This window comes from Phodopus roborovskii, unplaced genomic scaffold (genome assembly GCF_943737965.1).
Source record: "Phodopus roborovskii unplaced genomic scaffold, PHOROB, whole genome shotgun sequence".
Classification (NCBI taxonomy): Eukaryota; Metazoa; Chordata; class Mammalia; order Rodentia; family Cricetidae; genus Phodopus; species Phodopus roborovskii.
The window spans coordinates 36,044,690-36,068,607 of NW_026126416.1; positions in this window are offsets into that span (position 1 = coordinate 36,044,690).

Sequence of the window (23,918 nt, forward strand, 5' to 3'; positions counted from 1 at the left end):
TAGTTTCTCCTCAGTCTTACCCTTGGGAAAGACAGCTTTACCATCTGCAGTGGAGTATACTGGAGTTAGCTAGTTCTTACAGAAATGTTGATGCTTGAAAAGAATCATTGGACATCTAAACATCTCAACATCTATGTGTATGGATAATTTAGTGGAGGGATCATATATCTCTATAAGAGCAGTTACTATTCTGTGTGGAAAGAAACAATTAGAATTTTTTTTTTTTTTATTTTTTTTTTTTTTTTTTGAGATAGGGTCTCACTATGTAGCTCTCACTGTCCTGGAACTCACTATGTAGACTAGGCTGGTAGGTTCTGGGATTAAAGGTGTTTACCACTACACCCAGCTAATTTTATCTTTTTTTCTTTTTAATTAAGAAAATATTGTTTAGAATGATTACATATGTGTGTGTGTATACATGGGTATATATTTAGTTACATGATATGATAGCACAAATATGTCTCTTTTTGCTTTATGAGAGTACACATACTAGAAAGAAGATCCAATATACTACTTGTAGTCTAAACTACTTGTATTTTCCTCAACTTTCTACACATTCATTTAATTTAATTAAGAAATTTAAATTACATTCATTAGTTCATTTGTATGTATGTATGTGTGTGTATACACATGTGTATGTAAGTGAATACACATGGATATACTCATATGCCTTGACATGTGGATAGAAGTCAGAGGACAACTTTTAGGAGGTGGTTGTCTCCTCCTGGTATTAGAGATTGACCTCAAACCTTCAAACTTGGCAGGAAGCACCTTTACCCACTGAACTATCATCTCATCAGCCCTTAGGCATATTTTGAAGAGGGAGTGATAAAAAGAGAGATGTGGAGAACACTTCTGGGCATGACAGTTATGGCAGGGTTACTGGCTTTTCTGATATAGGGTGCAATCTTTGCCAAGAGACAGTTATGAGAGAACTAGTGGTTCATATATCTTAGTCATGCCCCAATCTGTTACCACTCTAACCTTTCAGGACAGAGTCCTATTTCTTAGACAACCTTGGTCTATAGTTCTGTAGTTCTGCCACTATGGGATGATAGCTCCAATTACTCTTGCTGAATCTAAGCCTATCATTTCTTGTTCTATCTGGAGTAAAATGCAGAATCAAATAGTCTCCACAATTTTTGTCTTTGAAAACTTCCTCTTGCCTTTACTAAATACCCTGCCCTCCTTGGAGTTATAAAAAATGTTAAAAGGAAGAAAGAAGGCAACAAAATATGTATGGCCTTAGATTAATGTCTTCAGAAAGTTTCTTATACCCTCCAGATTTTCTTATTTTTAATCTTCTCATTTATTTTCCTGACTAAAGAGCTACACACAAGTAGGAGACAACACATGCATCAGTATTAAGGAAGAGTTTTGTGAACTAGAATCTCAAGAGGTCATATCAATGGGAATTTACCATTTGGTGTCACAAGTGTAATGGGTCTCTGTGCAACCTGCCCTACCTTGCAGCATCTCCTCCATGTTTATACCTTAAGACTCACACTTCTTCCTGGAAGTTCAGAGGTACCAGGCAAACCTCTTGCATAAGGTATTTTCTCTTTATTTTTTTAATGAGTGGAGAGGAAGACTTTCAGCTCCTCTGTTGCCCTGTTTAGCTTCTTTGCTGAAATTGTGAAGTTCTAAAGATATTCCCCTGACAGAATTTCCTTAACAAGAAAGCAGTTATTGCCATATTTCTTCTAGGGGGGCAGTAGTTATGGAGGGAGGCCCCCAACCATGGTGCTTCTAGACCCTCCCACCCTTCCATTTTGGATTGTGGGGCACATCAGCTTTGATTTTGCAGGGTCTTAGCCCAACCATGGAAAGCTAAGCTGGGTCCCAGGAAGAGTAAGTGTGCTGCTCACCCATTCTCCAGCCTCCCAGGATGCCAGAGACCATCAGACACAGTGGGGAGTCTAGTCAAGCACGAACTTGTTTATTGCCCCATAGCAAGCATCTTTTAAAGCAAAAAACCACAGGGCAGTAAAACAGCCAGCCAATGGTTTTAAAGGTCAAACCATCATGCGCCTAGGTGCCCTATGCTTTACCTAGTGAACACGAGCTGTTCATGCAGTGACCTCATTTGGTTCTTGGCAACTAATCACCTCTTTTTTGCAAACATGTCAGTACTCACCCTCCTGACTTCCCCTCAGTGCCATCTTTGACTGGCTCCTGTGCCCTTCAGATTTGTGTGTTCAGAAAGTGGAGCTTGTGTCCACACACAAAGGTATAAGACAAAATACAACAGTGGATGCTCTGTCCTCAGCATTAGGAAACAGACCTCTTCCTCACACTGAAAAATAGAGAAATAACCCGTCCACCTGGACCATCAGACTCTTGATGGATTATCATGTGTCCATTTTATCTAGGACATAGGCATATCTTATTCTGGATGTTTCTGTGAAGTTAGTTTTGGTTTCATTCAATATTGAAATCTATAGGCATTGAGTAAAATATATTAAACACTTCAGTGTGGATGTGCCTCATTCTACCAGGTAAAGGTTTGAATATAAGAAAGATTAATTTTCCCCCCCAATGAAGAGGGAATTCTTTCATGTGGTGATATCCTGCTTGTACAAATAAAGTCTGTCTGAAGATCAGGATATCACCACACTTCCAGAAGACTCTCATCTTCATATTCATGTAAACTCTTTCATAAAAATCAACCAACCTCTTCCTGGCCACACACTGTCTCTCAGTATTACTAACTTGTTCAATTTCTCTGTCTCTTAATATACTAACAACTTCTTTGGTTTCTCTGGAGTACTCTAATGAATTTTTCTCTGGATATAATTTAACATTGGCCATTAAAGTTTATTTGAAGCCAACTTGAGAACAGTAATTTGCTGTGTCACACCTGGATAAATGGCCAGTTCTGGTCTTCTGGAGCCATGGTTCCACAAGTGGCTGGCAAGAAGTATGCTGTTACAGGTAGTCCTAATTTAGTCTCTCTGTCTTCACTTTGTAAATTCACACTCTAAGTGTGTTGTTCCATGTTTACTGTCCTTTACTGTTTCCAAGGAGAGAGTCTGTCTGAGATATAGTAGTATGATCATAGAATTATTCAAGTGTTTGAAAGGCATGGGGAATTCTCTTACTAAGGTGAAGAGAATCTATAGGACTATCATCCCTTGCCCATATCTTACCTTCCACAGCTTCACTTTCTACTCTACTCATCTTGGATGTTATGATCCTTCTGCTGTAGGATCTTTGCATGTGCCATTTTATCTGTTTGGAAAATTCATATATGTAAGTATATAAATATGTGTATTATGCTCCTGGGGAAAAATATGGTATTTTCCTCTTGTGAGTCTGACCTATTTTGTTTAACATGGTGACCTCCAATTCAATCAATTTTCTGGAAAACTGCATACTTTTTCATTGTGACTGTGTAAAAATTGATGAACGCACTCAGTCTTAATATGACTAAGAAATCCTCTGCATTTTAGACTAGAACCAATCTTTTTCTTGTTGTTACTTTATTTTTGTTGAGACAGGGTTTCTCTGTGTAGCCCTGGCTATCCTGAAACTTACTCTGTAGACCATACTGGTCTTGAACTCAGAGATTCTCCTGCCTCTGCCTTCAGAGTGCTGAGATTAAAGGTGTGTGCCACCACTGCCCAGTTTAGATTTATGGTTTGGAAGTAGTGACCCATATTTTCTGAAGAACAGAGTCCTTGAAGGAACCATGCCACTTGAAGGTAGGAATATGAGAGTGCAGGATTTCCTTTAGTCTGAGATTTTAGGGAGTACTTAGACACCTAATCAGATGAAAGAGGGAACCAGGAAAAATGTCTGGCACCTTTACATTTCTTGAAAATGGAGATTAAAATTTCATACTTTCTATTTGTATGTGACTTCAGTGATTTTCAGACACAAAGGATCAAACTTGTTTTTAAATGATCTTTAAAAAGCAATATAGATGCCTATTGTGGCTGACAGGAAGATAGTTCTATTTTGTTTCAGAAACACGACAGCTCTGGTTATCAGGTGATGAGCAGATAGCACACAGACTGGGAAGACTGAAAAGCTTGGATCAAAGCAGCCATACAGTGAATATTAGACTGATAGAACTGTTCCATAGCCAGCTCTGAAAGACGAGACAAAACAGGGCTAGATCAGTTGTGCTGACAAGACTCGAGGAGAGCACTCTTACTCTATTATTACAACAATCTTGACAAAATCTCTCTCTCTCTCTCTCTCTCTCTCTCTCTCTCTCTCTCTCTCTGTGTGTGTGTGTGTGTGTGTGTGTGCGTCTTTAAGCTACATCTGTATGACTCTAAAAAATGAATGCAACTTGGCCATGTAGATCATGTGTACATTCTGAGTGAATAGGGCCCTTGATCACATTCCTGCCAATTATGCTGTTCTCAAAAAAAGATCTGAGCCAAGTCTTAACATGTCAAGAATGCTTTGTGGAAGAAAAAAAGTTCAACAAAAACCAATGGTGAAGAATTTTCAAAAATAGAAGGAAGAGGGGCTTATGGGAGTAGCAAGTCATGACTTTTTCCAGACAAGTCATACTGAGGTAAAACAGCTCTTACATGAGTTATCATTGCATGATCTTATATTAATTCTGCGCACAAAGCTTCAGGGAAATACCATTTTAGTAGCACCTACCCTTCCACAGGTCCATGATTTTCTCTCATGTTGTTTACCTTATTCTGGCCAGAGAAACATGCACTTGCACTTTGGTTTCATTTTCCATATCCGCATTTCCACTCCCAGCTCCTTAAGCTTGAGTTGCTAGAAAACAGGAAATCTGTTGTGTTACGCTTTCAATTTAAGGCAACTGCAGTGATCATGGAACTGGTTTGAGTGCAGATCCTCAGTAACTGCAGCATTTGGAAGATGTGTTCTGGAGACTAACACTGCAATTCTTAACATGCAAACGCACCAGCACCATAGAGTCCTTCATGTTCTCTACTTGGTCTTACCTCGGACAAGGTCACCTGTCAAACCAAACTGGCAGAATTGTTTTTCCCTGAAAGTGGCCTTTGGGAATCTGGTGACAAGTCCATCATCCATGTACAGGCTGTGCAGTTGGCACACCCACATGTGAATCCCAGTTTTGCCAGTTTCTGGCATTGGCATTGACCTTGGGCAAATTTCTTAAACTCACTAAGGGAAATAGTCTAGACAAATTCCAGAGGTGGGTGCTATGGCCCAAGGGCATTTCCTGTTGCTCCCAACTTTTGCGTAGGTGAGCCGGGTTCGCTTAGAGGAGACAGGAAGAGGATGACTGGAAGCCATATAGCCCATCTTTTGGGCACCATGGGAAACCTCAAGAGGGGAGGTTGGTGTTGTCCAAAGACTTTGGCTTGAACTGTCATTTAAATTTTATTCAGAGAAGTAGCTTAGAGACAAGCTACCAGGTCTTGACATTGCTTCCTGTACTTGGAAAGGTTGTTAACACTCCTACACAATTCACCGTATAGAATCCAGAGAGTCGCCTACTGAATCTGCTACTAGGAATCCCAGTATTATCACCACACCCTTGAACTGTGAAGGAACTGTGGAAACCCCCAGACACTGCTTCACTGCTTCCTCTTCCCAGACCTGTGAAAGGAAATTACCCTTTTAGGCTTTTTTTTGGATTTGGGAAATACAATTAACTGACATTTCTGAGAAGTCCCATGTGACTCACTCTAATAAAAATGTTTTTATTATTATATATTGGCGTCTTGTCTTCTCAGCTGTATTCTGTGACATTTGGAGTTCTCTTTCTTTATACTTACAGCTCAGAAAGTGCCAGCAGTGGAACAGGGATATTACCCTTAGGGGATATTATCCCCACGTCACAGTTACCAGACCTTTGAAGAACTTCCATACCGGGGGCCACAAAGCCAGCACACAGGTGAGGCAGAAGTCCCAGGATTTGATTTCCAAATAGTTTGCTGGCCTGAAATGCCTTTCCAACATTGTGAGGAAGGAAGGAAGCTAGACATTGGCTGTCTTACAGTTTTGACACTCTCTGAAGTGACTTCAATCATCTGACTGGCTGAAAGTGTATTTACTTAAAAAAAAAATTAGTGAGGATTTTTATGACAAAGGAGGCAGCATTTTAATAAGTGTGTGATTTGGTGAATCATGTCAGTGACTCCTTACATAACAGGTATTTCCCTCAGGCCATCCCAGTCATGAGATAGAGCCGGGATGTCCCACTGTGGCAAATTGATTGTTCTGCTCCCCTTGCCCATGACCTGTGGGAACATCTATCTCATCCAGTTCTTTCCTCTGCTCAGATGGAGGAGATCCTTCAGGGCTGGGTGCTTAGGAACTGCAGTCGTTCCCACACATTCATCCCTGTCTGGCAGGACTACTGCTTCCTGACCTGGCTTTGGGCCACAGAACCATCTGCCAGTCTTGTCTGCCCTCTTTCTGATACAAAATGTTCTATCCGCTAGTACAGAATGCTTTTTCTTTTTTATTCTTTATTCCAATGGACATGGTCATTTCTTGTCTACAAAAGGCAAGAAGGCACTACACCTAGTGATCACTATTGAGGTTCTTCTTTTTTGGACCAGGCCATCTCAGCCTGCCCACTTCATCATATTCTCCTCTCAAGGGAGCATCATCTTGGTTTGCCTCCTTTTCCCTTTCTGACATTCTCAGGACATCTTCTTCTAGCCATTGCTTCTTGTTTCTATCAGACATTTGTCCTGAGATTGAATGAACACAATTGGTTGGGCTTGTATTGAGGGGTAGAAGGTGTGGGGTTTTGTTATACTTTTTTGAAAGAGGAGGAATCTAGGATGTGAACGAAATGATTGATGTCTAGATGTAGCTTTGATTTGGCTTTCTGAAAGGCAGTTTATTATATTATTTTCATGCATTACATTATTTTTTGAGAGAGAGTCTTAATATATAGTTCTGTTAAACCTTGAACTTATGGTCTTCCAACTCAGGCCTTTGAATTGTGGGATTATAGGCAAGACAATACCCTTTTAACTATTTTGTTTTTGTTATGTTTTATAATTAATAGACTGTTACAGAAAAAAAAGTTAGATTTATATAGCTTTGAACAGCCAGTATAGAGAGATTCTGTGGACCCCTGCTATATTAAGTGTTAAATACTTTGTTTTAGAATTCAAGGACTTCAGGGTAAATAGATGCAAACTTATGAATACATTCCTAGCTTATTGAATTACTGACAGTCATGCAAAGCAATTAGTAATATCAGCATCCTGAATAGATCATGTGCCATCCTGGAAAATTTATTTAATCTGCTAATTGCAGAAAACTTTCAGTCATTTAAATGAGAATCACAAGTAATGACAAATGTTTATTTCACAGTTCAACATCCTTTTTTCTTTTTTGGTTTAAAAGAGACCTAATATAGCTAAATAGTATTTAACAGTAAGTAGGACATTCTAATTGCTGTTACCCCTCTGTTCTGTGTCCCTATCCTAGTCTAGACCATTTATCCAGAACCACAAATTGATTTTTTAAAAGCCACAGTTGCAGCCTGGAAACAGAGTGGGAACACCATTACTGTATGGTTTCATCTTTTCCAACACAATCTGTCATGCCCTTAAAGGGCTGGAGAGTTTGAGGTCCACTTTATGGATCTGGTAATGGCTGAAAGATCGATGAAAAGGCTGTAATATTTGCTGATTGATTGTTAATAGAGAAAAGGCTTTGACTTTTTCACAGTGGCTAGGAGGAATTGAAGGAAGATAAAACCTCCTTTTTAATTACACAAAAGGGGAAAAATGTGGAATATTCCTTTATACTGTGTGATTATTTATTGCTGTGATTTGCTTAATAAAGAAGCTGGCTGGCCAATAGCTGAACAGGATTAAGTTAGGCAGGAAAGCCAAACTGAGAATGATGGGAAGAAAAAGGGCAGAGTCAGAGGAATCAACAGCAGATACGGTGAGAAGCAAGATGGGCATGCCCTGCTGAGAAAAGGTATCAAGCTACGTGGCACAGCTTAGATAAGAAATGTGGGTTAATTTAAATGTGAGAGTTGGCTAGTAACAAGTATGATCTATTGGCTGAGCATTTGCAATTAATATTAAGTCTCCATGTCAGTTATTTAGGAACTGGCAGGACATAAAGAAAAGACTGTCCAATAAATGGCACCCAGTGCTAGGCCATGTTTATCCATATAAGACCTAAGAATGGTTCTAAATACACAAAAATGGAGTCAAATGTGACTTCCTACTCTCGTGTCTCTCATGCTGGCCAAGGTACAGAAGCACATTTCCTGGCAGCTACCTGAATGCTTGAGCCACCAATGTGCCATGAGCTAAGCCATATGGCAGGTATAAGGTTTTGCATAAAAATGGTTACAGATATATATAGTAAAGCAGGTTCAGACAGAAAAATCCCCTGAACAGATTACAGTATATTTAACAATGTTCATAGACTTAAGGGGAAAAAAATGGCTATAGATAGTCATAGAAAATATAAATAGTTTAAAAATAATAGATAAAAGTTTTTAAAGAATAATAAAAAAGAATAAGCCACATAAAGATGGAAAATACACAGAGAGTCTGGATCCTATATGTTATTGTGTTGTCTTTGGATTTTTTGGTTGTTGAGAAACACTGGATTATGAAAGCTGCTAGATTAAACCAACCTATACATTTAAAAAATATCTTCTCTTCAAAATGGGAATCAAAAGGTGTGTTGCTTTGGAGGAGAGGTCATACTTTTATTTCCACAAAAAAGGAAAAGCTATGGATTCATTCCAGATTCATATGATCAGGTTTAATCGAGGAAGACAACCCTGAAAATCCTGACTACACACATAAAGAAGCAAACCTAAAAAAAAAAAAAAATCAAAATAAAACTAAATATATAACATGTAACAAATATTTTACCTGCTCAAACATAAAGCAAAAAATCATGTTTGACTAATTTGTGTACAACATACAGTCAATACTTGTCTTAATACAGATACATACTTTACCTTTAAAAGTTTATATATTTTTAGAACAAGAGATGAGACACCAATGAAAACATATGACCCAGGTGATCAAACAGCTCAGAATGCCTCTGTTGCTGTTTCCTCAGAGTTCTGCATCCAAAACAACGTCAAGGCTGCTGGCTAAGGTGATCCAGCCTCACAGTGCACTACAGCCAAGACTTAACAATTATCTTAAAAGCAGGAAGTAATCTAGACAATGATACCCACATTCCCAAAAGGTGGGTTATGGATGTTTATTATCATTTAAGTGGGTTTGATTACAAGTTGTTATTGGTAAAGATCAGGAAAAAAGCTGAACAAAGGAGATAAGATTCAATGAACTTGTTCTGAAAAAAAAAAAAAGGGAGTCATATAGAAATAGTAGGATTAAAGTATCTACTTTTAGACTACAAAACAACTACTAGTCTTAAATATTTTACACTAGTATGGATTTATTATTACAAATTTAAAGTTATTTTTAATATATATGTATATATTTCTACTTTTGTTTGGGGTGTTGTCTTTTTGCAACTCATTTTGAAATGTAGTATAATTAAGAAATACAGGTTAGTACATAGTCATCTATAATAATCAAACTTATAGTCATATTAGGTATGTTTTTGGGGTTAAACCAATATATTTAGATAGACGTTCTTCAAACACTCAAGAGACCTACAGACTATGGCATTTAAAATGTTTTAAAAGCATTAATACTTTTCTTGACAGTGAGATATGTCTGCCCCTGGCATCACCAGTTTACTTCAGAGAACATGATGGGTATTTAAGACCCTCCATGTGGAGTTTGCTTTCTTTATGACAAAAGCTAGCCATGGGGGGAAGGGAGGCTGCCCTTGCCTTAATTGCTGACAGTATACTGTCCAAACTAGACAAGCATGATGCACACACACACTCATACAAAGTGACTGTGAAACTTTGCCAAGACAAAGTAGGACAGTCCTTCAAAATTCCCTGCATCTCAGAAAAGTCTGTAAGATATACTAGGCCTCTAGACTAAAGATAGATGCCCCATCATTACAGAAGAACTTTGAGTGACTGTCAAGGCAGCCAGATGTTCCTGTTGTTAGGTAACATTTTACCCTTCTGGGGTCTTTGATGGAGTTGAAGACTAAATGATCATAGTTAAAATTTTCCTTAGTTATGATAAAATGTAAATTAGCTATAAAATTTTAGACTTATAAAGATAAGATAAATAATAGAGTCTTTTCTCTAATTTTGCTGTCATGGACTAGAGTTTGTGGGGCAACAATTGGAACCAGCCCATCAGCCCTGGGTCTGTTCCTGTGTCAGGGAATGTGGACGAGGGAAAAGCTAGCTCTCGATGATGAAAGGAAGACAGAGACATAATATGATGTTAGGAAGGCAGATTCAGTCCACACTGAAAGCGCTGTTTATTTCATACCTCCAAATTCAAGCAGTCCACCAAAGGCGAGATCAGTCTCAGAGGACTTCTATTATTGGACTTCTGTTTTCATGTATGAAGGGCAAATAGCATTTACTTCCCCTAATCTTAAAGGCACTGTATAATGGCAAGTACTCTCTGCCTTCAGGATGAGTGTAGAGTTGTCTGGGTCCAAGCCTATTGTTATTTAGATAAGAACCATTCACCACCAAGGCTCCAGCATCCTGTAGCCAGTAAACGGAAAAGTCTTAAGGACAATAGAAATGCTCCAAGCTCCTTGAACAGGTGACAAGATGGAATGGATTCCATATAAGGTCCTGACATTTTGCCAAATACAAATAGACCAGATATTATAACTGTAATTCTTACTTGAAAATTGCTTTTGTTAAAATCTTCCTTTTTAATATGACAAAAAATGGGGAACAATGTTTGTATTCTGTAAACATGTATTGCTCTCATTGTTAATGAAAAACTGATTGGTGGTTAAGAGCACCGAGTGTTGTTCAATTCCCAGCACCCACATGACAACTCACAACTGTCTGAAACTCCAAGATCTGACATCCTCACATAGACATACATGCAGGCAAAACACCAATGCACATAAAATAAAAATAAATAAATTTTTTAAAAGACAAAAACTTCAAAAAAATAAAATGAAAATCTGATTGGTCTATGGCTAGACACGATTTTCAGGGCAGAGAGAATGATGGGAAGAAGGGCAGAGCCTGAGGAGTCACAAGCAGATGTAGAGAAAAGTAAGATGGATATGCCTTACTGAGAAAAGGTATCAGGCCATGTTGCAAAGCATATATAAGGAATATTGGTTAATTTAAAATGAGTTAGCTAGTAACAAGCCTGAGTTATTGGCTGAGCATTTATAATTAATATTATATGTATTATATATGTATTTACTTGGGAGTGGCTTGTAGGACAGAAACTTCTGCCTACACTTTTAAATCCAGTTATTTTATTTCTTATGTTTTGGCTGCGCGCGCGCGTGTGTGTGTGTGTGTGTGTGTGTGTGTGTGTGAATAGACTTTTTCTTCCATCTTGCAATCTTATAAAAATAGAAAGTAGAATAAAAGAGTTTTCTATTTACCTTATTTAATGGCATAGCTCAGATAAATGGACAAAAAGACAACAAGTTTGATAAGGGCAACTTGATTAAGAATCAGCTTTTATTTTCAATCTACTGAAGAAAGATAGTTTAGATGGAGCAGACAACTAGCATTGTCATGAGGTATGAACATTATCAAGACATTTTCTACCCCCAAATACCTTTCCCTTGGCTCTGTCACAGACACTGAAAAACAGACAGCTATTGCCAAGATAAAGACTTTGTCTTCATAATTAAAATAATAAAATCTATTATCTGAGAAGGGAAATCTCAACTTATTAGTGAGTATTTAAAGTATGAAGGTATGACCTTTTTATTATTTATTTATTTATTTATTTATTTATTTTGAGATAGCTTCAGAAGGAGCGATACAGAGTTGTCTTCACACTTCCCATTCAGTTTCTTTGCCTTGTGTGATTATAATGCAATATCAAAACAGGGAACTCAATATTGATTCTGTTTGTAGTCTTCATTCTGATTCCCACAGTTTCATATGTATACACACACACACACACACGGGAGATGTGTATATATGTAATACATAAATATTTAAATATATGCACTTTAATGATGTGGCCACCATCATAGTCAAGATACATGGATACAAAATTTAAATATTCAAGGTAGTCCACCCCCATCCACCATCCTTTCTCAATTCAACCAATAACTTCATTGAACATAGGGAAGTCAAGTTGGTTTCCCCAAACTAGAAGCTACACTCTTATTGACCAACATTCATGGTGCTAGAAGGTACTTTTTGTGCTACCAGAGGATAAATGTAGCTATCGATATCAACTACAAAAGCTTTGACTTACAACAGCAACCTTCCTATAAGATATACTGGTGCAACAGCAGTACAAATATTATGGAAGTGATCAACCACTTTTTGATAAGATCTGAGGCCCACTCTAGGAGATGGAACCCATACTTGACTGTTGCAAGATACTTGTTTACCACTAGTGAAGATGTACTGCTGTGATTGGTTTAGTAAAAAGCTGAATGGCCAATAACTAGGCAGGAGAGGTTAGGTATGCAGAGAGAGAAAGGAACTCACAGGAGAATCCAGGCATGGGAGGGATGCCAGTGAGACTTAGAGCAAGTCAGATGAACAGAATGGAAGAAAGGTAAAAATTCATGTGGCAGAGCATAAATTAATAGAAATAGGTTGATTTAAGCTACAAGAAATAGCCTAAGCTAAAGGCCATGCTTTCATAATTAATTATTAGTTTCTGTGTTATTATTTTGGAGTTGGAAGTACCAAAAGAAAGTTTAACTATACTGGATACTGCTAAAGGGGCCAAGAACCTGAGACTGGAAGGACATGGGCTCTAAGGGAAGCCTACTATTCTTATTCTGCTAAAAAACATGGCAATGAAATAGCTCCTAAACACATATTGCTATACCCAGAGATCAGAGCATTGCTCAAACTTCAGCCAAGAAGTGACCTCTTGAAGTAGAAGGTAGAAGTTAGAATGTAGAAGTAGAAGGAACACAAAGTTCCACAACTGAAAATGTTCAAAAATTGAGAGACAAGGGAGCATTCAACCCTAAATGAGATGTCTATTAGACTTTTCCCCTAAAGGATTAGGAAGATTTCTATTCAGAAGAGGAAGTGAAAAGATCATGAAGGCCAGAAGTGATAGATGACTCTAAGAAAACTGTGTCTTCCAGACACAACAAAATGCATGCACATATGAACTCAAAGAGACTGACAGCTCATGTAAGACCTGCATAGGTTCAAATCAGACAAATTCCTAGTACTGAGGAGGGGTGTAGACACAAAGTCCCAGTGCTAAATAAGAAGCCATTTGCAATTGATATGTTCTAGGAAAGGTAAGATCAGTTTTCTCCAATGAGTTATCAATGGGTTTACCAATCATGATTCAAGGCAGGTCCTGTGTCCAGGAGTAGCTGGCTAACACAAAACAGCGGCTGCGGTGTGTGTGTGTGTGTGTGTGTGTGTGTGTGTGTGTGTATCTATTTTGTTTTGTTTGGGTTTTATTTGCTTATTAGGTTTCCTCTTTGTTTTTTAGTTTCATCTTTTGCTTTTTAATTTTTTGAAATGGAAAAAGGAGAGGGAGAGAGAGAACAGAAAGTTGGGTGGTTGGGGAAGTAAGGAGGATCTGCGAGAGGTTGGGGAAGGTAAAGAATATGATTAAAATATATTGTCTGAAAAATATTTAAATAAAAAGTAATTTAATTTTTTTTCATTTTAATAATATTAAATCCCTGGAACCTTGAATATGAGACCAGATTGTTTTTTGTCATCTAACATAATTCCCTGAAAACTGTGTGCACCAATGGTTTGTTTCTCTAAACATAGTATTTAAAACACTGTTTAAAATTATATTTATTAATTGCTATTTTCTGTATATGAGTATTTTGCCTATACATGTGTGCACTATGTGTGTGCCAGGTGCCCTTGGAGGCCAGAAGAAGCCCTTGGATCCCTTGGAACTGGAGTTACAGAAAGTTCTGAGTTGTACTTTGGGTGCTGGGATTGAAACCTGGATCTTCTGCTAGAGGTATAGGTGTTCTTAACCACTGAACAATCTGTCTAGACATAGGTTTTTTTGTTTGCTCATTTTATTTTCTTAGGAATTTTCCCTGGTTATGGATCCACTATTGTTACTAAGGGTGTTTGGGCTGTTTCTAGCTTTTGCATTTATGAATCCTTTCTCTCTCAATTTTTTGTTTATTTGAATTCCTGTATATTATTTAACAAAGTTAAGGAGTGTGATTTGATGCACTTATAGATTTTATTTGTTTATTTTTGGTCTTTTGAGATGGGATTTCTCTGTGAAACAGTCCTGGGTATCCTTTGAATACCACTTCCCCAGGCATTTAATCACATTCTGTCTAACTCCATTTTATCAATGAGACAGTTTAGGCTGAGAGGTCTAAAAACCATTCTGCGCTCTCTCTCTCTCTCTCTTTCCCTCTCTCCCTCTCCCCCCCCCCCGTGTGTGTGTGTGTGTGTGTGTGTGTGTGTGTGTGGGTGGGTGGGTGTGTTGAATACAAAGAAAAAGAGAACCAAACATAACCCCTAGACAATTTGCTTACCTTAATATGATTTATTTAACAAGCTGATATTTAATTTTACCACAATCCTGGAGGCTAACTGCTCTTATCCTGGTACCATAAATAAGCAGAAGCTCAGAGACATCAGGTAACCTGCTTTAGGTCATAGCAAAGGTGAGCTAGGATCCGGAAATAAAACCCTTCTGAGGCAGTAGTGGTTTCAGCAATCTCCAACATTCCTGCGGACAGCCTCTTGACTTCCTTCAGGTAGTCTGAAACAAACCTCCCTTTCATACTTCCACAGTAACACATAGATATTGCCCCCTAAGGCACCGATGACATAAATATGGGAATGACTGATAGGTTTAGGGCATTCATTAAAAAAAGTTAGTTGTTAACCTCAAAGAATTTTCCATTTCCAGTTGTAGAATGTGAGAGGAAATCCCCCACACCTTCCAAAGGGGCACCAGTAGTGCACTTCAGAGTTTAGCCACAAACCAGAACTGTAGCCTTGAACTAGCCACTTCAGCCTTCCTGGCCAAACTTCTCCCTTTGTAAGATGGGTGAATAATGAGTAACATTTGAGAGTTCTTAGATTCAGAATTTTTTTGTATGATGGGCAATTTACTTTAAAGGTATATTGTGATTGGATGGTGGTGGCACATGCCTTTAATCCTAGCCCTTGGGAGGCAGAGGCAGGGAAATCTCTGTGAGTTCAAGACCAGCCTGATCTATAGAGAGAGTTCCAGGTCAGCTAGGATTGTTTCACAAAAAGCAAAAAATTCCTCAAAGGGGAATTTTTTTTTTTTTTTTTTTTTTGGCTTGTGTTGTTCAGATTTCTGTTTTCTTTACCTTAGCAAGTGCATTGGAGCCACACACAGAGAAAAGGGTCACTTCCAAGAAGGGGATGGTTTGGTGAAGAGATACTCTGTAGGACTTTGGGGACCAGGTCTGTGTAAGAGTACGGTTTTTCCACTCGCCGCCGGGTCTTGTCCTGCCGCCAGCCCCAAATAACACACTGAGACTCTATATTAGATATAATTCTGTTGGCCCGGTTACTTGTTTCTTATCGGCTAGATCTGTCTTAATTATTAACCCATTTCTGCTGATCTATGTATTTCTCTTACCGGGGAGCCGGCCGGCATACTGCTTTCTCCCGACTCTCCATCTTGGCTCCTCCTATCTACCTCCTATTTCCTCCTTGTCTCCTAGTCCCTCCTATCTTCCTTTCCTATTGGCCAACAGTGCTTTATTATTAAACCAGTATGAGAAACATATACAGAATCTCCCATCAGGTCTGTGTAGTGATGGCACTTCCAGAATAGCCACCAGTCATTTATGGTTTCAAAACTATCAATGTATAGCTGCTCTGCATACAGACAAGCACATTTACTGTTGCTTGCACCTTACTGCTGCCTTTGGTTTTCCTTTGCTAAGGACACATTATTAAATCGATGCCTTGGAGTTATTCCTACTACGTGAGATTTATAGACGAATCAGTCTCACAATTTACCTCATCTAATTGTGTAATGTAAAATTCAAATTGTATAAGACAAACCACACACACACACACACACACACACAAACACACACACACATACACACAGTCATGCATGCATGCACACAAAAGTAAAACCAGATTTGTTGTGACCTGCACTTGCTCAGACCAACAGAAATTGTGCTGTTAATTGCTCTCTTCCACTTCCTCCTGGTTTTAATAGCTACTGGTAATTGCCACTTCCCAGGGAATCGTGGGAATGTTAGATAGATTGCCCTCCCTATCTATATTAAACCATTTATAACAAGTGAATATGAGGGACCTGGCAAGCAAATAAATTTATGGCCTTAATTTTGTTGCTTGGATTGAGTGCATGTGTTCCAAACTGTTTTTTAATTGCTATGACCTTGTCTACTGGTGAAAGCCCAGGAATTTATGAATTGTTACATAAGATCTGCCGATAGATAAACTCTTATCTGCAGAACAAGTTGGCTTTCCATACTTGCTTGCATTTATATTTGGGGAAATGTCAAGAGACTTAAAACACCGCGTTAACACAAAGCTACACACTTGATAGGAGCTTCCTAAAGCATACACAACTTTATTTTACTTTGCCTTCTAGCTAGTAGTTCACTCTTTCAGGGATAAGAAAGAATGGGGAGCTTCCTTTAAGGTCTTGCTTCAGACACAGCTTTTGAATAATAGTCCTTTACCCAAAATGAAAGAAAAATTATCTGTAATCATAATTCAGAACAAATGTCTGAGTAACTTGTATACTAATTATTGCTTGGCTGAAAAAAGATATACTCAATTTTCTAGTGACCCCATTTCCAAATATCCTACAAGTATGTTTCTGGTTATCTCTGCCCATAATGGTTGTCCTGAATCTCTATGATAGCCAAAAGCTAGCTGAGAAAGTATTTTAAACTGTTCAAACTGTGATTAACAAGATCTTCATTATGTGATAATACTCACATCTGTCTATAACTACTTTTTTCTGCCAAGGTTGCATAAGTCTTCTGGTAATATCTGTTTTAAATAACAGTTTTTAAGAATTCAGTAGCTGTATAAGGGGAAAGGCCCAAACAAGACCCCAGATAATCTGAAACAATCCTTAAAGAAACACATTTGTTAATCACAGATGACAAGGTTCTTGTAACATCTCTTAATCCATTTTGGTTACTATAACAGTCATTAAGTAGTTACTGTCTTCAAGTGTCTTTCCAAATGTTCTTCAACTCATTATCATCATCACACTTCATTTATGATGGTTGTTTTTACCCGTTTAAGTAAGAAAATGCTCATATAATTGTGCATACCGGCATGATAGTAGAGGAAGCAGCATTTAAGCAAGACAAGTGTTTCTAACTCTGGCCACTGAATAGAACCATTGTTCTCCATCTAAGCCTCATATTGTAACTACCTACTGGTTTGGAAAACTGCTGTAGATCTCTGGGTCCTGTTCTGGAGGTCTTATCTAGTGTTGGCAAGGTTCTAATAAATACACAGTATAATATATATATAATGTTACATATAAAAATACATCAATGCATATACTTCTATACTTCCAATCATCTATAGTTAAAGAAAAAGGTCACAGTTGGTTCTGATGCACACTGATCCTGAAGTCTTAGGTATAGTTGAGTAACATTATAAGTTTTTCTTTCTTCCAAGGCAAACTTGGGAGTTCCAGCACTCATGGTAGAAACTTGGAGAACTTGGGGGGAAAATAATTTTCTTTCTTTCTTCCTTTTTTTTTTTTTTTTTTTTTTTTTTTGGTTTTCTAAAGCAGGGTTTCTCTGTATAACAACACTGGCTGTCCTGAAACTCAATTTGTAGACCAGGCTGGCCTCTAACTCACAGAGATCTGCCTGCCTATGCCTCTTGAGTGCTGGGATTAAGGGCATGTGACTGGCTTGTTATAGATTTTCAATAAACTTTGGAGGCCACAGTTTCCTAATTGAATGCTAGGACTATAACATCTGATAATTTGTGTACCATGTTTCCCATGGTGCCTTACTTAGTAAAAATAGAGCATAGCTGTGATAACTTGTACCTGAGAGACCAAATACAAGAGACTACTTATCTAAGCCTGGAGAACCTAAAAGTTACAAAGCCCGGTTATTGACACAAAAGCATTTGGAAATCAATGATTAGCTACTTTGGGGACAAAATGGAATGGAAAAATAGAATGAGTCTGCCTCAGAATGAAGGGGGATGTCTGAGGAGGTTTCTCTGAAAACAAGATGCAATAATGACTACTAGTTAATGACCAGCCTCTAGCAGAAGGGTTATTGCTATTTTTGGCTCTCGCTCTAATGGATGAGTTTTCTTTGTTACTCAGGTTTCTGTTACTGTAACCAATGCCTTAGGGATCAAATTGGAATAAGAAAGGTTTTCCCCAGGCTCAGAGCTTTCAAGGTTTAGTCCATGTTCAATGGTCCTCATTGTCTGGGTCTGTGGTAAGGCTGAATATCACAGCATAATGGAAGCCCTCATTTTATTGGGGAGTAAATAAGAAGAAAAGGGAAGAGGCTGAAATTCCACAGTTCTCTTCATACCCCCATTACCTGAAGGCCTCCAATAAGCCTGCTTTGGGGAGTTTCTACCATATCCTAATAGGGTAAAACTAAACAACAAGTCTCTCTTCTCCCTCTCCCATAATTTCTGTGTATATATTTTACAGTATTTCTGTTTTACTATTTACCTGTGTATATTTGTCTGAGTGTGTGTGCATATGTGTTTTTATGCCATGTGGATTCCAAAAGATTGTGTCTGATCTCCTGGAGCTGGAGCTACATGTGATTAGGAGTAGCCTGGCTTGGGTTTGGGAGCCCAAGCATGGTCTTGTGGAAGAGCAGCAATCACTCTTAACCACTGACTCATCTCTCTATTCCCCCCCCCCCCCAACCTGTTTCTTGCCTGGACTCCTCTTACATTACTATAGTCCAGTCCACTTACCTCTTGTCTCTGTCCACTAACCCAGGCTCAATGAAGATTTCCCCCATCTCTTGAACTTAAAGTCCCATATTTAATAATTAAAACATACCCATTATACTATTTTGTGAATGTTAGCTCTGCCCTCCCAAATTATTTTCGAAAGATGTTTTTCTTAACCCACACTCTGTCTTTCCCCTCAGCAGGTCCCACAAAGACTCAGTTGTAAAGGATGGCCTCATAAAAGCATACTGAGTGCCAAGAAGCACCATTTATGTTTCAGAGAGGCAGCCAGGGAGGCATCCTCAATGGCTATAATGCTATCAATTGTAGTTCAGTTTTTACTAGTTGTTCTTTGCTTTCCAAAAGAGGCTCACGAAACACACAGATTGTTTTACCCCTCCATGAACTATCTTTGTTGATCCAGTTAGATTTCTTCTCCTCCTCCTCCTCCTCTTTCTTCTTTGTGGCTTGCAAAATTGTTTGCATGTTAGAATGATCTAGCGAGTTAGTTGGAGAATTGTAGACTAAGATACTCAGTATCCTCTTCTGGCCTCCTCATGCACATACATAGGCTTGCACACTTGCACATACATATACACATATACTATGCACAATATATACTCACAGACACAAAGATTAGGGCAGGCATGGGCACACATGTGCATATACGCACAGAGACAGAGAAACCGAGAGATACAGAGAGAGACACAGAGAGAGAGATCCCAGACTATAATAAATAAACATATAAACATCCAGGTCTGGAGTTTTTTACTGGATTATACCAATCTGTGGCCTTCCTTCTGATTCTGACCACTTCTTTCCCAACTCTGCCTCAACCTGGGAACAAACATGTGCAAGAAATGAACCTCCTTGTTGCAGCAGGTTATACATAGTCACCATTACTCTTGATTGCCCATATTCCTAAATTCATAGTACAATAACAGAAACAGGAATAAAATTTCCAGTTGACTCTGATGCCCTCAGAACCCTCAGAAACTATTAGATAATCCTTGACATTACTTTCAGAAGCCCTATCCCATGTGGAGCCAGGATCCTCTGTGCTAAAATTACAAAGGATGAGGTTAAACATTTTCTCTAGAGAAGAGATAGGTTATTTTAAACAACATCTCTGCAAATTAAGCCCCTCCATCAGTACCATCTACCATTTTTATTAACAGGGCTGGTGTAATCTTAACCAGATATAAACCCTGTGAGCTACAATAATGATCACCCTGGCAAGATATGAGCACAAGTTTGTAATAGTGGCACAGATGTCACTATAATTTGATTTGAAACCCAGTTCACAAGATGGAACCCGTACCTGTTGTTTCTGTGCCAAGAAACTGTGGTGAGACAGGTCATAGGCCCTAGAAGAGAATCTACTACTGTTATCTACTGTTATTCTGCTAAATGAACCTAGTATTAAACCAACTCCCAATGATATATCAGTATGCCAATAGTGCTTCTCTCTCTCTCTCTCTCTCTCTCTCTCTCTCTCTTATTTTACAAGACAGAGTTTCTATGAGTAGCTTTGTCCTGGAACTCACTCTGTAGGCCAGGCTGACCTCAAATTCAAAGAGATCTGCCTGCCTCTGCCTCCTGAGTACTGGGATTTCAGATGTGTGCCACCACACCTGGCCTTTAGCACATCTCTTAATTCTTATCAGAGAAGATTCTTTTTACAGTAAATGATGATATGCAGGGACTCTCTACTTTCAAGGTGCGGAGAATAAGAGACAATGGAGTACACACTCCAAAATGGGATATTTCTATCACATTCTCTTCTACCAGGACTCAAGAACAATTGCTGAAGAGGGGGTAGAAAGATTATAAGAGCCAGCAGCAATTTATGACTGCAACAAAACAATGACAGTTGTACACAACAGGGCAGTTGCACATACAAACTCACTGTGGTTGTGACATCCTGCACAAGAAGAAATCCCATCCCTGGTTGAAGAGCTCATGGTAATTGATTGCACTGGAGAGGCAGAGTTTTCTTCAAGGGTGTAGCCCCTAGCAGGCTTCCCATGCTCCAAGAATACATGGACATTTCAAATTGGACTGGGTGAGCTTTTTTTTAAAACAAGGAAAATGGTATTAAGATCACTGAAGAGTTGACCTCTGGCTTTGCCAATGTGGACACCATTGGTGTAGAGCAGTTTTGACACAAGGAGAGGTAAACCTTGATACAAGGGGTTTTAGAGGGAACAAGAGAACAGATGTTGGAGATATGAGTGTGCATAACTCTTCAGAGGAACTGCTGTAAGGAAAAGGGTAGTCACATATGGTGGCACAAACCTGTAATCTATGCTCTCAGAAGCTAAAGACAGGAAGATCAGAGTTCTAAGCCAACCTGGGCTACACAGAGACTTCCAGCCAGTGTAGGCTACAAAATAAGACATTGTCTCAAGATAGTAACAAAGGCAAGTAAGTAAGTAAGTAAATAAATAAATAAATAAATGGAACTTGAAGCTGGAGTGCAACAAATATGAAATATAAGCTCATGTTTGTGTGCTGATAGAATGACCAAAGATGAAAAATTACTCAAGATAGTAAAAGGAGCAATGTTTTGTTTTTCCTTCCTTCCTTCCTTCCTTCCTTCCTTCCTTCCTTCCTTCCTTCCTTCCTTCTTTTCCTTTCTTCTTCTTCTTCTTTTTTTTTTTTTGAGACAGGTTTTTCTGTGTAGCCCTGGCTGTCCTGGAACTTGTAGACCAGGCTGGCCTTGAACTTACAGAGACCCACCTGTCTCTGCCTCCCAGTGCTGGGATTAAAGGCATACACCACAACTGCAAGGCTTGCAATTTTTGTTCCAACTGCTGAACCATCTCTCTAGCCTAGGAGCAATGTTTCTGAACGTTTAAAAGAACCTGAGATTGCCAGGTGCTAGTGGCACATGCCTTTAATCCCAGCACTCAGGAAGCAAAGGCAGATAGATCTCTGTGAGCTCAAGTGAGTTCCAGGAGAGGCTCCAAAGAGTCACAGAGAAACCCTTTCTCAACATTCCCGACCCCAAATAAGAACCTGGGGTTTAGTGAACACATGTAGAATTTAGACATAGATAAGAACACAGAATGTTCATTTTTGTTAGCAGGATAGAAGACATCCTATATGAGCCCAGATGCTGGTGGGTGGGTGGAGGTTGAGGCAGAGGTGGGAACTTGTATAAGTTCTCTTCTGATTTTTTTCCTCAGGGAGCTGACAATCAAGGTCAACTGCTGAGACTGAAGATGGGGGAGGAAGTGTTGGAAGATTTAAGAGAAAGGAGAAAATACTGAAGTGTTGTTCAGGAGAACAGAATATTAAGTAGCCTAGGGAAATATACCTGGACTGTTGGGCAGCATGAAGAGCATGATCCAAGTAGACCATCTCAGCTTCATGAATTTGAAGGAACCCACTAAGCATAGATGAACATTTTCTTTCTCTATTCGGATGCATGTATTCAGCCCAAAAGTAAGATTTTCTTCAAATGAGGATATGCACAATTAGTTTTATGCTCACATGTAACAACCAGCTACTAAATTAATTAAGAAATGATGGATTTGTGTAAAGTCTTCTTCATTTAGCACAGCTGGAGAGTGAAGGAGGAAATCTCTGGTCAATTGAATATTTTAGACAACTAAGGTCACTCACTGTATTATATAACTTCTTTAAAAATAGAATTAGTAGATTTCTTACAAAGCTACACAAACAACCCTGAATAGCACACAAAAACACTTGACTAATGATGTCCAAATAGTCAATGGTATACATTACTATGAAAAATAATAATCATGGTGTACCATGGGGGAAATAGAGCTATTTGTGTTTTTGATGGTTTACGATCCAGATCTATTATATCAAGAATTTTCCAGGAGGGGCTGGGACCATAGCATAGCTTGGCCTATAAATGCTTGTTGAATAAACATGAGGAGTTTGGCATGAGTTTGGCATCCACGATAAATAAATAAATAAAAAAGAAGATGAAGGAGAAGGAGGAGGAGGAAGAAAAGGAGGAGGAGGAGGAGAAGCAGCAGCAAGTTGGTAGTGCCTACTTACTTATAGTCCCCATGTCCCAGTGCTGAAAAGGTAGAAACAGGCAGATCCTGGGGCTCACTCATTGTCTAGCCTGGATCCTAGTGAGAGAACAATAACAACAGAAACCTCCTCCCCCAAACCACAAGGTGAACAGTGCCTAAGGAATGATAACTAAGGTTTACTTTTGGCCTCCCCAGATAAGGACACATAGACACCAGTGCACACACAAACACACATATGCTTATCCTCTCCAACAGACACATGGATTTTCCAAAGGACATAAAAGTAATAAGGGAAGTTGCTAAATGTAATATGTTAAATGCTACATCATTTATATCCTTTTAACTGGATATTTTTAATGAAATTCTCCCATTACAAGACTTCAAAAATGTAATATGAACACTATAGGTTATTTAAGAATTCTTCATTGCTGTACATTTTTTAGATGGCTTTAAATTTTAGGGACCACTGTATGAAGGGTTGTGTTGTCTTTCTGGGTCTGGGTTACCTCACTCAGAATGTTTTTTTCTAGTTCCATCCATTTACCTTTAAATTTCATGATGTCATTTTTTTTTTTCAGCTGAGTATTATTCCATTGTATAAATGTACTACATTATCTTTATTCATTCTTCAACTGAGGGGCATCTAGATTTTTTCCAGGTGTTACAAGCATGTTTTCTCTGCCTGCCTGGTCCCACTGCCATGCAAGCCCCCCAAAACACACAGAGACGCTATATCAGATATAAAGCTGATGGCCTGGTACTAGTGTTTCTTATCGGCTAGTTCTGTCTTAAGTATTAACCCATTTCTATTAATCTAAGTATTTCCATGTGGTCTTATCTTACCAGAGAGAGAGGCCGGCATACCACCCTGTTGGTCCAACATCTTGAAACCTCTCCCTACTACTTCCTGCCTATCTTGCTTTCCTACCAACCAGGACCAGGAATAAAGTCCTGGCCAACAGGACTTTATTCATTAAGCAATAAGA